Source organism: Apis mellifera, linkage group LG8 (genome assembly GCF_003254395.2).
Source record: "Apis mellifera strain DH4 linkage group LG8, Amel_HAv3.1, whole genome shotgun sequence".
Taxonomy (NCBI): Eukaryota; Metazoa; Arthropoda; class Insecta; order Hymenoptera; family Apidae; genus Apis; species Apis mellifera.
Window position 1 is genome coordinate 10,186,673 of NC_037645.1, and position 16,771 is coordinate 10,203,443.

Genomic DNA, 16,771 nt, shown 5'->3' on the forward strand with positions numbered 1-16,771 from the left:
AGAATCCATAATAATCCTCAAATTCATAATACTTTTATGTCTCTAATGTAAGGGATTGCTGATAGAAGATTTGTAATAACTGTTGCTTCTCAATATGATATTTGTTTTAAATCTATTGATTCAGAACCGAGGAATATTTTCGAAAATTAATCTCTAACGTTAGAAAATTATAATTCAGAATATCTTCGAGAAATCCATATATTTATATAGTATGATATTTGTTTTATCTTCAAATCTATTGATTCAGAACCAAGGAATATTTTCGAAAACTAATCTCTAACGTTAGAAAATTATAATTCGTTCAGAATATCTTCGAGAAATCCATATATTTATATAGTATGATATTTGTTTTATCTTCAAATCTATTGATTCAGAACCAAGAAATATTTTCGAAAACTAATCTCTAACATTAGAAAATTATAATTCGTTCAGAATATTTTCGAGAAATCCATGTATATATATATTTTTTATTGATTCAGAATCAAGGAATATTTTCAAAAACTAATGTTCAACTCAAAATCTAACGTTAGAAAATTATAATTCGTTCAGAATATCTTCGAGAAATCTATATATATGATATTTGTTTTAAGTTCAAATCTATTGATTCAGAACCAAAGAATATTTTCAAAAACTAATCTCTAACGTTAGAAAATTATAATTCGTTCAGAATATCTTCGAGAAATCCATGTATATATATCCATATATATATATCCATGTATATATTTTCTATTGATTCAGAACCAAGGAATATTTTCAAAAACTAATCTCTAACATTATATGAAGAGAAAATTATAATTCGTTCAGAATATCTCGCAAGAAATCCATATATATATCTATATATATCATAAAAATGTGAATAGGGGTTAATCGACCCGTCCTCGCTCCGGAGGAGCCTCTTTACAATTTCGAAACCACCTGCTTCCCCGAAACCGACGACCCTCCTCCACCCTTTCTCTCACCCCCTCCGCCCCCTCCGCCGATGGAAACGTCAGATTTCAACGGACGGATCAATGAACGCGTGGCCAGTGTCCGCCAGGACCCTCTGACCAGAACCGGACCCCTTCCCCCCCCTTATTTTCCCCAAAAGTGAGTGTACGCGTCTGGCCACCCCTTCACACACACACACACACTCGCGTACGCTCGTGTAATAGCGTGTTCGTCATGCGGGGGTCGGTTTTAATTAGAGAGGCAGCGGATCCGGAGGCTGCAGGACCGGAGCAGCAGCCTCTTCGATTAAATTATTAATTAACGTTCTCCTGGAAATACCACATCACACACGACTCACTCGCTCATATCGCGCGACGGTGTGCCAGATACGGGAAAAGAGAGGGGGAAGGAGAAAGAGAGAGAGAGAGAGAGAGAGGAGGGCACGGCGAAGGGCACAAAGAGGCCAGGGGGCCTTTGAGGGAGGGGGAGGGTTGAGGACTGCCCGAGGGAGGATTTTATGTATACGCGTAATCCCTGGCCCCGACCGATGCTCTGACGACGAAAGTGTATTATGCCTTCACCGCTATTCACCGCCTTTGTGCGCGTACTTCTCTCTACTTCTCTCATATTGTATCGATTTTCAAAAACCGATAGTTTTACACCGAATCGAAATCCGGTGGCTCGACTCCGTTTCAAGAAAGGGAGAGGATTCGTCCACGTTTCGAGGAACGTTGGACGTGGCTTGAGAAGAATATTTTTTCCTCGAGGAATTGAGAGTGGTATTACATTTTGGTAAGCCAAAGTATTATAGGATATTGGATATTTTCAGAGTCTTTGGACAAGAGATATCTTTTCGAGTACGTATCGTTCCATCGGGTGTGTAATCTCGTCCCTGTAACGCACTCCATTTTATATCCCATCGTCCACGCACGAAAACTGTGAAACTAGGAGAAAGGGGCCTAAGAGAAACAGGCGAAACGTCGTTGCAGAGGCTATTAAAACCGGCGTCGACACGGTTACGACACGTTCGAACAATCGAACGCGCCATAAGAAACTCGGGGCCTGGCCGCAGGAAACGGCCTCTATAAAACTGATACATTGCATCGTTGTGCATCAACCCAGCCGTTGTATATAACTGCCAACAAAGCCTGAAAGCAGCCTGTACAATGCGCCCGACTTAATTGGTTCGACAGGGTTTGAGCGCATCCCGAATCTCGTTCACCCCTTCTTGCGTCTTCCTTTGGGGCTTCGAATCAATCCTCTAGGTGAAGAGTTGGCTGGTGAAAAATTGATCGAAGCCCAATTGTATTATTCTTAGTTCTAGTTTCTTCGAAGAAGTAGCAAACAGTGTCTCTTGTCAGAGATCAGAGAGTGTTTCGTCAAACATCTCCTCGTTCGAAAGATTTAGCCGCGAAATTGTATTATTCTTAGTTCTAGTTTCTTCGAAGAAGTAGCAAGCTCTCAAGTCTCACTTGTCAGAAGATCAGAAAGTGTTTCGTCAAACATCTCCTCGTTCGAGAGATTTAGCCGCGAAAATGAAACGCGTTACATCGCGTGATAAACCGTAGGAAACCTGTGGGGATCGAATTCGTAATTCGACACCGTTAATCCCGAATTAATAATAAATTTGACCGCAAGAAATAAGGAGGGGGAGAGTGCATAGAAAGGAAAAATAAGAGAGAGGGAGAGAGAGAGAGAGAGAGAGCAGGATTAAAAAGGGTCCCTTGATCCCCGATCAAACAGGATGAGGTCCCCATCCCCCGGTCGCGTTTCAGATTACGTCGCGTCGTCGGTGCAGTTAATTCGAGGCGATCCGGCTTCACCGTGACGCAAACCGCGAAAAGCGGCGCGCACACAGGTCTGGCTGGATATTAAACGTTAATTATACAACGAAATTTACTTAGAAATACGAGTCGAGAGAGGGAGGGAGGGAGGGATGGTGGGTTAATCTGGGCGGGTACGGAAGAGGTGGAAAGAAGGAATGGTGGAAACTAGCGTGGCGGAAACTAACTCGACAGCTTAAGGAGAGAGCCGTCGTCGAGCGAACTTCGACCCCTTGATTGGACATTTATGGCTGGCGAGTTGTAAACTGCCGCGTTGCAAACGTTAATTACCATTTATCGCCGCCAGATGGCCTTTTTCCTCCTCCCTCGACGATGCTTTTCGTCGATCGGAATTTTTCCTTTTGCTTGACACTACTATTTTTTAGATTTGTTGTCAATTTTTGTTAACTTTGTCGCGTGAGAGGAAAGAATTAATTATTCCAAATTATGCATTAACTCGAGGCGAGGCGTGCAAACGATGACGATGTGACAATCTCCTTTTTGAGAGAAGAATTTGGAGGAAACGATTCGACTTGAGTGTCAATGAGACATTTCCAGCCGTGCAAACAGTCTCAACAGTAATAAGGCAATCGATATCATCCTTGAGAAGAATTATTCCAAACACTGTTTCCTAGGAATATCAGAATATCTCTGAAGGAATCTCATTCTCGGAAATTTTCCTTAGATGAAGGATGTCGCTCAATCAAAGGGATATTATTAGCTTGTGCATCTCACTGAAGATCTCGCCAAATGAGCAGGGAGCTTCTTGGAGGATTTTTTGAATTGTGTTTGAACCTCAGAAACCGGTGAACCTTGCTTTTAATTGTCCTCTTCTTTTCCACGTAATAGATCATATTATTTTATTATTAGGAATGGTGGAGTTAAAATCAAAACTATATCTCTGTTTTATTTAAAAGGAAGGAAGAATTTTGCCAAATCAATTTTCCATCCGCCTGATCCATGGCCCGAAAGGGAAGAAATAGGAAAAAGGAATCTTCGCGGAACGTTTCAGGGATGCGAGTCTCGTCCACGTGGACAAAATAGAAAATATATCTAGCGGACAGGCCGGCGACGACCGTCCACTTTGGTGTCCGCTTTACGTGGATCAACGCTTCCTGTCTCATTTTTTCCTTTTCTCCCCCCCTTTCCTCTTCTTCCCCACCTTCCATTCCCCGGGCCAAGGCTCCTGGGATCCTGCAAATCCCGAAATCCGATGCGTGTCACCCCGTGATCGCCCCCTAGACCTCTGTTTGTTCTCGTTTATTGGATACCCCCGCCACCTTTCCCTTCCACTCCCATTTTTCTCCCCCTTTTCTTCCTCCTCCTCCTCCTCCGCCTCTTCTTCTTCTTGCGGGGGGATTTAGATGTCGCGCAAGGGAGACGATAATTAATTCCTTTATAAGCTGTTTCGTTCAGTCCCCTAGAAATTGGCCAGGGGAAATGTTTCTACTTTCGATCGAGAATCGAGGAATCATCCGGACGAGATTTAATCGACAAGAAGAAAAATAAAAAAAGAAACTCATGAAGAATTCATTTTCAAAGAAAGGAGGAACGAAGCTAGCCTTTGCCTCTTTGGTCAGGATGCGTCACGCGTTAATTTTTCACTAATTTTTCCAGGGAAGGAAAAGGAGTTTTTCGTGAATCATTCGTGCAGAATCGCAGAGATCGAGAGAAGAAAGTATCAAATTTCGAAAGGTGGATCGGTTGGGGAAGGGAAAGGAAAGGAAAAGGAGGAAGGAGTTGTCATGATGATCTGAACATCTGTCTTTTCCTCCCCGACTTGGTATCATTTTTCACGGGCGGGGCGCGATAATCGCTTTCGCTCCAACATCGCCGTTTCATCCCCGAATTTATCGAATTTCACCCCCCTCCACTTCCCCCGCCGATTAATAATTGCACGCTCGATTCTCTCTCTGGATCGAGGGGAAACTCCCTGGATGATGGTCGATAATTGAATATTGTGTTAGAGTTCGTTTCTTTTCTTCCATCGACGAAAATATTGAAAGAGACGAAACCTTTTGGATCAGATCCGATTCTTGAGTAATATATGTTGACGAATTTTGTTAAAAAATTTTGTTACTTTTTAAAAAAATAATTTACACTATTGCAAACTATTGCAAACGTTTCAAACCAGATTCGATATCTTCTGATTTTTGAATCTTCGCAGAAAGAATGGTCTATGATACACGAACTGTTTTAAAGACAAAGACCATTGTTTGAAGATTATTTATTTAATCAGAGAACGAGAAGACAATTCAATAAACATCGAATCAAAAGTGTTTACTGATGAAACGATACGCGAATATTGCAATTGCAATTGCAAATTGATGATCTCTAAGCGAATGCGACGCGTTTCGTTCAACCCCCAACAGGGAGTTGAAACGTAGCATCGAGGCAGCATCGAGGGGTTTCTATTATTTTTCAATTGGCCGACCGAGCGTGCGACCTGGCGGTTGTAATTGGAGTTGGCTTTGCCGACGATAACGCAGCGACGAAATAAGGCAGGCAGATCGAGATAAAGAATAGCGAGTGTCGCGACTGCTGAGACAACTGAGTTACCGACGCGGATTTCAGGGGATGAAACGGTTAGATAGGTTGTTCTGTCGTTTTAGCGGTTCATAGGATTCAAGTTTTATTTGGCGAATAACGTTCAGAGTGGATTCACTTTCGTGAAGAGTGAATCTCTACTCAGATTCGAATCGATTCTATTCTTCTAGACTAGATTTCTTCATTTTTAACGAAGATTGATTTAGTTTATCCGTATAGTTTAATTTAATTTAATTTGACTAATTTCATATTGAAAACAGTTATGAAACAGGCTAAGGCTACACAGATTTCTCGACAAAATATAAATTTCATCCTTGACAATTCAGAATGGAATTGGAATTGTTAATCCTCTAAATTCGTCGATCAACATTTTAGTTTGACAAACTAATGTTATATTAGATTAACTAATTTTTTAATTTTGTTTATTAATTATCAATTTAAAAATATTTGAAGTTCAACTATAATTAGAATGAATCTATGATTTAAAAAATATTTGAATGAAGTTGATTCAACTATAATGAATCTATGATTTAAAAAGTATTTGAATGAAGTTGATTCAACTATAATTGGCATGAATCTATGATTTAAAAAATATTTGAATGAAATTGATTTAACTATAATTGGCATGAATCTATGATTTAAAAAATATTTGAATGATTCAATTATAATTGAAATAAATCTATGATTTAAAAAATATTTGAATGAAATTGATTCAACTATAATTGGCATGAATCTATGATTTAAAAAGTATTTGAATGATTCAACTTGATTCAAGTTGATTCAAGTTGATTCAACTATAATTGGTGAATCTATGATTTAAAAAATATTTGAATGAAGTTGATTCAAGTATAATGAATCTATGATTTAAAAAGTATTTGAATGAAATTGATTCAACTATAATTGGAATGAATCTATGATTTAAAAAATATTTGAATGAAGTTGATTCAATTATAATCGGCACGAATCTATGATTTATTCCACAAATTTCCGAACATTGACCGAAGAAGATTCCAGGACAGGTTTTCTAATTAAATTTAATTGGTTAATTCGTCCTGGAAGTGCATCAACTTTAATACCCAATAGTATTGGAACTGTTCATGAATGAATTACATCCACCTGTCTTTTCTTGTACACCGAGGATAGACAGTGTTTAAATTCGATTACATTTTTGAAATACGATATATACAATAATAAAATAGAGGAAAGAAATATCTTCTATTTCACGCGCGATAAAAAGAAAGAAATAGAAAATAGTTTCAGCGTAGAGAGAGAGAAAGAGAAAGAGGTCTCTCGCCATTAAAACCGGGGCTGCGAACATCCGACTCGGTTGTGCCTCCTCCGCCTGATCCCGTGCAACGTGCCGTGTTTCACACGACCACGAGCCGTGCCCATTGTGCTCCGCTATTAGCCCGGTTCTGCTTAGCTCGAGACAATTCCGATAACGAGCTTTTCCCAGTTTCGATTAGAATCGGCTAATGTCGGATACCTCTCCTCTCAAGATTTCTCTCCTTTTCTTTGTTTTCGCGTTCCGCCACCGACTTCAATTATCGATTAATTCTAATTTTCGAAACTGTTGCAATGACCTTTCTTGGAATTTGGAATTTGGCTTGTTTTTGGCCAACTTTTCTCGAGGATTGTTTAGTGAGAAGGATTTACTGTCAAATACAGTAAGAGTATTGAAAATGATGAAAGAGATTTCCTCGAATCAAAAGTTGGAAAAGGAAAGAAAGAAAGAAGAAACTGCGTAAATTTATTTAGATTTTCTTTTTATTCTTGGAAATATGGAGAGAAGAAGTTGCGATTGAATGTTAGATTTCGAGGGAGGAATTAAATTCGTGAAATTCGAAAAGAGTTAAAACTTTTTCCCTCGTCTCTTTATCATCGGCTTATCAACGTCGTAGGTTAACTATCATTGCCCTGTTATCAACGGGTTATCGGTGACATTTATCTGGAACGTTGGCGTTATTCTAATCCATTTTTACGGTCGACGAGGTTCCCGATCTCGAACGGGCTCGAGATTACCTTCGACGCGGACGATCGCATGCCCGTTGTGATTGAACGACCAACGGCTGTTGAAGGGAGTCACGGAAACCGGAAGCGCGCCGCAAGTGCCAGGATATCGATGAATTCATCTTTCCTTCCTCTTTTATAAACCCCCTTTTCCACTCGTTTGTCATTTCATTAACCTCTTCCTCCCCTCGTGTTTATCTTCCTTCCTTTCTTTTTTCATCATCCCTCGACGAATCAAATCCCTCCCCAAATTTCCATTTCTCAAATTCTTTCTCACCTCGAATTGTCAACAATTTATAATTATATTTTAATACGAAAATTCAATCTTTCTTCATCATCCCTCGACGAATCAAATCCCTCCCTTCCTCTCCAAATTTCCATTTCTCAAATTCTTCGACTCGATTTTTTCTCACCTCGATTATCAACAGTTTATAATTATATTTATCACGAATTTTAATACGAAAATTCAATCTCTTTTCATCATCCCTCGACGAATCAAATCCCTTTCTCCCCAAATTTCCATTTCTCAAATTCTTCGACTCTTTCTTCGATTCTTTCTTACCTCGATCATCGAATTGTCAACAGTTTATAATTATATTTATCACGAATTTTAATACGAAAATTCAATCTCTTTTCATCATCCCTCGACGAATTGAATCATCATCCCCTCCCCAAATTTCCAATTTTTTCAAATTCTTCGACTCGATTCTTTCTCACCTCGATTGTCAACAGTTTATAATTATATTTATCACGAATTTTAATACGAAAATCCAATCTTTTTTCATCATCCTTCGACGAATCAAATCCCTCCCTCCCTCCCCAAATTTTCATTTCTTAAATTCTTCGACTCAATTCTTTCTCACCTCGATTGTCAATAGTTTATAATTATATTTATCACGAATTTTAATACGAAAATTCAATCTCTTTTCATCATCCCTCGACGAATCGAATCATTATCCCCTCCCCAAATTTCTATTTCTCAAATTCTTCGACTCGATTCTTTCTCATCTCGATCAACAGTTTATAATTATATTTGTCACGAATTTTAATACGAAAATTCAATCTTTTTTTATCATCCCTCGACGAATCAAATCTCTCTCAAATTTCTATTTCTCAAATTCTTTGACTTGATTCTTTTTCACTTCGATTGTCAACAGTTTATAATTATATTTTAATACGAAAATTCAATCTCACTCTTCTCACACGCTCCTCAAAACTATTGGAACGAGAAAGGAAGGTGTAACATGCGACACAATTTTAATTTTATTTTCGTTTTATTTATGGAGAAGCAAATTCCATTCAATTTTGAATTGAAATCGCGCGAAAAACTCTTCTTCTTCGTAAAAAATACCGAGATTCGATGCAACTGTTTCGCGAAGAAAAGAAGAAGAAGAAGAAGAAAGAAGAAGAAAGGAGGACAAAACGAGGAAGTGAAAGGTTAGTAGGGGGAACCGGAAGCGTTTGTCGCTTGATGATCAAGCCGGGAAGGGCGTGTAATTAACCCGGCGGACAACGCTATTGATTCGGGGCGATATTAAAATGATATATCGCCGCCGGCTAATAGTTCAATATTTCATGCACGCTTACAAACTGCGGCCGGCCGGTCTCGCGGCGGGGAGATAATCCGCGCGGAAACGCGGCCGCGCTTCAAAACGATCCTCTATTTACACGGTGAACATTCGAAACAGAATGATTAATGACGTTATCGTGGAACGTGTAATTTCGCCCGTGTGCAACACCCCTCTGCCGGCCGCACCATGCCACGCCATTTTGCACGCTCGAAACCTTCTTCTCTCCCTCCTCCTCCTCCTTCTCCTTCTCTTCTGGGTGGAATTCGACGGAGGCGGAGACGAAAAGTGAATTTCTCCAGGATGTTGCTTATCCCACGAGCGAGATTATTATTCGTATTATTTGATATATTATCGATGTTATGCTCGATGTTGTTGGTGAATTGGGGTGAAAATTATCGCATCCTCTTTGAGGAAAAAATTTATTTGAAATATCGAAATATCTGTTTTTTTTTTATTTATTTGTATTGGAGGGGAGGAAATGGAGAAAATTTTCTTAAGAGCTAACTTTTCGTCGGATACGAAGTTTCGGAGACAAGTTTATTTATTTTTTTCCTTCCTTCCTTTCTTTCTTTCTTTATCCCTGTTTCGATGGAAAAAGTGTTTCCAGAGAGATTTTCCATTCCTCAAACTTCTCCGCGTTTTCTCGAACTTCCTTCCTCTTGTTTTCCCTTCAATTTCCACGTCTCCGTTCTTCCTCTTTTTCTTCCTCTTCCTCCCCTCGCTAATCCTTTTCCCTTTCTTCCCGCGGTCCAATATCGGGCCGTGTGTCGGGCAACTCGTTCCTTTTACGACGCGATATACTCGCGGAAATGGTCGTCGGGCGGGGTTTTACAGCGTAGAACTCGCGAAACGGAAGCGATTCGTTTCGAATCCGCTCGTTTCCTCGTAAACCGGCGGTAAAATCCGTCAAGGACCCGGGACACGCTTCCCTCCACGCGTTGCATAAGGAATTGGGTTCATCTTTGTCCGTTTTCTTTCCTTCTCCTCTTCTTTTTTTAATTATTTCTTTATTATTTCGATTATTTATCTCGATTCGATTCTCTGCGAATTTCGAACAAAATAATCCGTGTTCCATTTTAAGTTTAAGTTTCCCTTCTTCGTATCAAGGATTTCGAATTTCTCGAAGGAATTCGAGGAATGTTTCTCGAGGCACGATTTCTGTCAGATTGTGACGAACCGACCGACTTGGCAATAAGTTTTCTGTTATTGTCGAATTGTCACGTTAGAGTTTGTCGAATTATTTCATTAAACTTCTCGTATTATTCGTGTTACAGTTCCCTGGTTTGTTTAATTGGCACCTTCGAATTGTTCTTCGCCTTGTTAAATTGCGTAACGAAGATATATTCGTTATCTTATGTATATATATGTATGTGTGTATAGAAGCTTTTCCTAATTAACAAATCTTTCGGTTTGTCTTGTCGCAAAATGTGGATTAATTGTCGAAGATTTTTCTCTCTCTTGTTTAAAGAGAAAAGAAAAAAGATGGAAATCAAGGAGGATCGTTATTGTACTTCTTTTAGAAAGATATATAATTTACTTGCGAATAACAACTTTCCAATAAATTCTACCAAGTTGAACGCGTTCCATCAAACATTTAATACCATTGTAATCCTTCTGTTTCGACCCTCTAATCTCTAGTCAACCGTGCTTCCTCTCGAATTTATCAATTCAAAAGCAGCTATGCGCGTAAATTAACGATTCTCCCACTTTCAATAATGGAATAACAATTCTTTCAAGTTGAAACGGATCGAAACGATTTTTTAAAAACGAACTTGAAACAGTCTCTCGATTATCTCAACGATGAATCTCGATTGATTAAAAAAAATAAGTTCATCTTTCTGTCTTACGCGATCGAAAGCTGGGAAGCGTCTCCTTTCAAATGCTTCTCGTTTCATTACGATTTCTAGTTTTGAAGATATCGTCGTCTCGATGATACTCGCTGAGTCAGCGATTTTTTTTCAAGATTCACTCATTGCTTGACGATGATCAAGCAATATCTTAGAGCTCGCGTATCTCAGAAATGGATTCGATTCTAAAAAAACGATACTAAAACTAATTTTGTTTATTTTTAATTGATTAATTTATTATTAATTATATAATAATTTAATTTATTTAATTTTTATTAATTTTGCATATGTATGATCGAGAATGCTCGTCACCATTAATTTTAACCATTTCTATCGTTGTCACATTGTCTTTTATCACATTTTGGAGAGACAAACATTAACAATATTCCCATTCAACTTTAGCCTAACTTGAGATATCGAGACTTGGAACGAAGCTCGTTTTGAACGACGAGTGCATTTTTGCGAGAGGAAAAGTGTTCGAAGAATCTTGTGTTTCAGCGATGGGTTTGAACAATATTCGTACGTTTGTTTCCCAAGTAAATTTCTGCCTAAATTTCTGTACATTACATCCTTTCTAATTCCTAGCGAGTTTTCTCACTTCATGCTGCTTCATCAGCAACCACGGAGTCAACATTTCTCGATAAAGAGAAATATTTGAGAAAAAATGGCAAATCGCGAGTACACGATCGAATATCTCATTTTTGTCCTGCATAATTAACATAATTAAGGATACTTAGATAAGACAAACTGGGGAATACTTTACAACTGGTTCAAAAAAGAAGAACGGAAGAATGAACTTTCCTGAGAAAATTTCGAATTAGTCTCGATGCCTACGAATATTAATGTCACATGAATTAACGCGTTTCGAATCTTTGGTTGAAACGGGTTCGTTGAAAGCCACGCTCCCCTTTCATCGCTGACCATCCACCATGAAACGGTGTTTCAACCGGGATCGTTTCAACGAAATTAACCCACCGTCCTCGTTTCCACCTCCTTTATCGCGTGTCGACAATACACCCAGCCATACGAAGCCAGGGGTCGAAACAAAGAGGCGGGAAGGCAACGTGTCGTTCCTCTCCACCGCGTTTTTCCATCCCTTTCGCGCGTTCCACTCGATACCCTCGCGGAAACCCATTCCCCGCGCGTTCCACATTTTCGTTTTGCCGGCTATTTTCACCGTTTCCAACAACCCCCTTTCTCTGCGACACGCGCCCGTCTAGCCGAGGAGGAGGAGGAGGAGGAGGAGGAGGAGGAATGTTCTCCAACCACGGTTCCGCTCCACGGTTCTATGCCGCAAGCTTTTTGCGGCTTTTTGCCCCGGGAGCAATGCGCTCTTGCATCGATTACTCTTTGGTTATAACTTTTGCTTGCGGTCGGATTTAGCGAGCTATTTTTTCCCCTCCCCCCTCCCTTTTGTTTTTGTTTCTTTCCTTTTTTCTCGTTTTTCTTTTCGGTCGTCGGGTTAAACGATGGGTTTTTTAAATTTATTAATTTTAAACGGGTCAGTTTTTTTTCAGATAGATAGATAGATGGATGAGAATCAATGAGAAATTTTTAAATATTTATCTTCGAATTTATTTGATAATTGTGTTCGGCACAATTGACGTACGAATTGGAACGAAAATTTGTATTTCAATGTATACAATGAAAGCGAATCATAGTTTAATTTATTCGTCAAATACGATAATTTTGTCCATTCGTTTTTGCGATTTATTGCTTGTTTCGATTGTGTGCGTTTAAAATTGTTTATTCATTTTTTTTCTTTCGATGTCGTTCAATTTGATATTCCGAGACGTTGATCTTTTTTTTTTTTTCGAAATATTATCCCTCCCCTGAAATTTTATAAATTACTTCTGCATTAGATCGTAAATCTCTCGTTCCTTAATTAAAAAAATCCGGTTAATAAACTAGGGAGAGCCAAGATATTTTTTTTTATCTAAAATAATTGAAAACGAATTTTCTCCCGGAAATTTTTTATGAAGATAAAATTTTAAAAATCACCACACCGCACATTTTATCGTGTATATATATATATTCGTGCTTATTCTGATCTTTTCAATTACCGGTATCCGGGATGGAAAAACCGGAAACAGCTCGGTCAGCCTTTGCTTTAATTTCGTTCTTCTCTATCCCTTCTCCATCATTATTCCGCGTTAACAGCCCCTACGTGTTCTTGAATACTTATGCGATGATTTTAATACTTCGATACTTGCGATCCCATAGACAAGTAGAGGGATATTAATATTAAATTTTTGAATTTTGATTTTTAATAATTATTCGATCGTTGACGTGAATTGAAAGAAATAGAATTTTTTCATTTTAATTTCCAAATTTTAAAAATTTGAAAATATTACCATTTCGAGATTAATAAGTTCAAATTTCAAATTACGAATTGTCAGATGGGAAAAATTAATTACAAAATTGATGATAAATAATTCGTATCTACGTTAATTAACGGAATGTACGTACATTTTAAGTGTGGAAATGAAATATCGATAACGAAGAGTGAAAACTTATAAAGATAATTTGAAAACTTATAATATTAAATTTGTAATGTAAATTTGATTTCAATGGGGATATAATAATACAATAACAGTAATGATTTTGAACACGTTTCAATCAAACGATTGATTTAATAACAAATAAATCGCAATTGAAATATCGTAATTCCTGTCATTTTGTTATTACACTTTTTATTACAATCTCTCTTGTTGACACGCTTGACCGATGACGAATTCGTGTCATCATCGCGGAACTCGAGATTTCCTTTCTCTCGATTCGATACAGTTAGAGATTGAATTATGAGAAACTTTTAATGGAGCCAGCCGGAATAATCGCCGTGATTTCGTTTCATTTTCTCCGAAACCGAAGCGAGAGAGGGGGGGATTCATGTTTATTTAATTTCGGGGACGCAAACAGCGAGACGAAGAAGCTCGGCGAAGTCAATTTTCCACTCATTATGTTCGAATTCCTTCCTCCGAGGAAATTTCGACCTCGTGAATATCACGCTTCATTACCTCTATGTCCTCCCCCTCCCCCTCAATTTTTTCATTAATATGAAAAAAAGATTCGATATTCCCTTCTCCTACGATTATTACTACCCTGGACCATCTTCCTCTTTATTTTTTACCTTGACCCGCGCCTTCAAATATTCTACTTCGTTTCAAAGAGGATTGCAAAGTTATTTTTAAAGGGATGGAAAATTCTCCCTTCACCGTATCACCAATCACCGAATCACAATAAATCGACAATTGACTTACAACTTCACAACTGCAACGAACACTAAGGAAGAAGAAGAAGAAAAAGAAAAAGAAGAAAGAAGAAATTATATAAAATAATTTACCACGAAGACTGGAGAAGAAGAAGAAGAAGAAGAAAGAAGAAATTATATAAAATAATTTACCATGAATACTGGAGAAGAAAAAGAAGAAATTATATAAAATAATTTACCACGAACACTGGAGAAGAAGAAGAAGAAGAAGAAGAAGAAGAAAGAAAAAATTATATAAAATAATTTACCACGAACACCGAAGAAGAAGAGGAAAAAAAAAAGAAATTATATAAAATAATTTACTATAAACACTGGAGAAGAAGAAGAAAAAGAAGAAAAAAGAAATTATATAAAATAATTTACCACGAACACTGAGGAAGAAGAAGAAAAAAGAAGAAATTATATAAAATAATTTACTACAAACACTGGAAAAGAAGAAGAAATTATATAAAATAATTTACCTTCCGAAAACTGACTAACAAACGCGACCAAATCTTCAAAATCTTCAAACGAAACGAAATTTAATTCGAATTGGAATATCCAAATCCGAGCTGCTGATGAATAAAAAAAATTTTAACATCGGCGTGGCTACAAAGGCATCCCTTTTCTTCATCCCCCGCAGAGAAAGAAAACGTACATCCACCCCTCTTCCTCCCCGTAATAAGTCAATCGTGAAACCGCCACCCCCTCTCTTTTTCGAACGCGTCATTACGCGCGACACAATGCACGCTAATCCCGACATCCTTGATGGAAACGCGATATCTGGGAGGAGGAGAGGGGAGGGGGAGGGGACAAATCCCCCGCTGGTGGATAAGATTGAAAAACGGATTACTCGAAGGTGATCCCGAGCATCCGGCGAAAAGGATCGACGATGGAGGGCGCCCCCATTCACCGGCCGCGCAAGCCCTTTGTGATTTTCTCATTACCGGAGAGGAGGCCTCTCCCTCTCCTCCCCTCCGACTTCGAATTCGAAGTCGGCCTCTTTTCACATCGCCCCGCGCTTCTCTTATTTCTTCTCGGCCTATATCGTGGTGGGCACGCGACCACGCGCGTCTTCCTTCCTTCCCTTAGAGGGAGAAGGGAGAAGGGTCAACTTCTCCCTCCTCCCTCTTCCTCGTAAGAGGGAATTACACCCTCAGACGACTATTTCCGCGATGCTGATTCCCGATCATCGGCGGGAAATTATGTTTGATGGCAATCGGCTCGGACGAGATTCGATCGCGCTTCTTTTATAGGTTCGTTTTTTAAAAGGGAATCGTTTACGTGTTAGAAGAAAATGTATTGTTTGTAATTGTATAAATATTCGTGGAACGCCTTTGGAGAGTTGATTAGGATAGGTTAGATTAGGTTAGATTATCCGTTTTAAAGAGGAATAGTCTACTAGTGTTTGAAGAAAGTATATTGTTATAATTGTAATATATTCGTAGAAACTTTGCAGAATTAATTAGGTTAGGTTAGGTTAGCGCTTCTTTTATAGCTTTTTTAAAAGGGAATTGTTTACGTGTTAGAAGAAAGTCTATTGTTGTAATTGTATAAATATAATATTCGTAGAACGTCTTTGGAGAGTTGATTAAGATAGGTTAGGTTAAGTTAGGTTAGATTATTGGCTTTAAAGAGGAATCGTCTACGTGTTCAATTAAAATATATTATTATAATTGTAATATATTCGTAGAATAGCTTTGGAGAATTAATTAGCTTAGGTTAGGTTAGGTTAGATTAAATTATCGGCTTTAAAAAGGAATCGTGCATGTGTTCGAAGAAAGTATATTGTTGTAATTGTAATATATTTGTAGAATAACTTTAAAGAATTGATTAGGTTAGGTTAGGTTAGGTTAGATTAGATTATCGATTTTAAAAAGGAATCTACGTATTCTACGTCTACGTGTTCGAAGAGAGTGTATTGTTATAATTGTTGTATACAATTGTATGATATTCATGGGATGCTTTTGGAGAGTTGATTAGGTTGGGTTAGGTTATTGGACATGATTTGATCACATTTCTTTTTAAAAGAAAAATCGTTTACGTGTTCGAAGAAAGTATATTGTTATAATTGGTATATATAATTGTATGATATTTGTGGAATGTTTTTGGAGAGTTGATTAGATTAGGTTAGGTTAGATTATTGGCTCGACCATATTTCTCTCGCTTTTTTTTCAAAAAGTCATTTATGTGTTCGAAGAAAAAGTATTGTTAAAATTGTAATATATTCGTGTGATACTTTTGGAGAGTCGATTAGATTAGGTATATGAGGAATTCAATTGAAGTTATTTATCAAGTTATAAACAATTGAGAAATTGTTTAATATCTGTTTAATATCGTATTAATGCTTTTAAAGAAATTGTAATTCTTTTGATTGAGAGACACCTTTCGAGAATTGATTTTAAAGGCTAAAAGTTGGTATACAAAAATATCGATCAAGACTTGTTTATCGAGTTCTAAAACAATTGAAAAATGGGGCTACGTTGGTTGAATAAAAGTTACTATTATCATTCCTAGAAGGAAATACAATTTTTTGAAATTTTTTTACATATAAAAAGAAAAAAATAAAAATTGCGTATAATGGAAAGCGAAAGAAACTTCTTATTCCTCTTCTTAAAGATTTGATTCTTATTTCTAAGATGAGGCGAGTCTTCATAAATTTCTTAGAAATATGAAAGACGTATTAAATTTTGAAATACAGTTTCGCGAAATTAAATTAATTACGTCGGCACACGATGAAAGCTGTAATTTCGAACAGAAAAACTTCCCCCGAGATTAATTCGATTTTGCATAAAA

At 37.7% G+C, this 16,771-nt stretch overlaps 1 protein-coding gene across 15 annotated transcripts in view; it reads left to right on the forward strand.

Annotated features, from left to right (window-relative positions):
- LOC552709 (polypyrimidine tract-binding protein 2) overlaps positions 1-16,771 on the forward strand; it is a 547,610-nt gene that overhangs the window by 321,274 nt on the left and 209,565 nt on the right. The gene's annotated exons all lie outside the window — the stretch shown is intronic.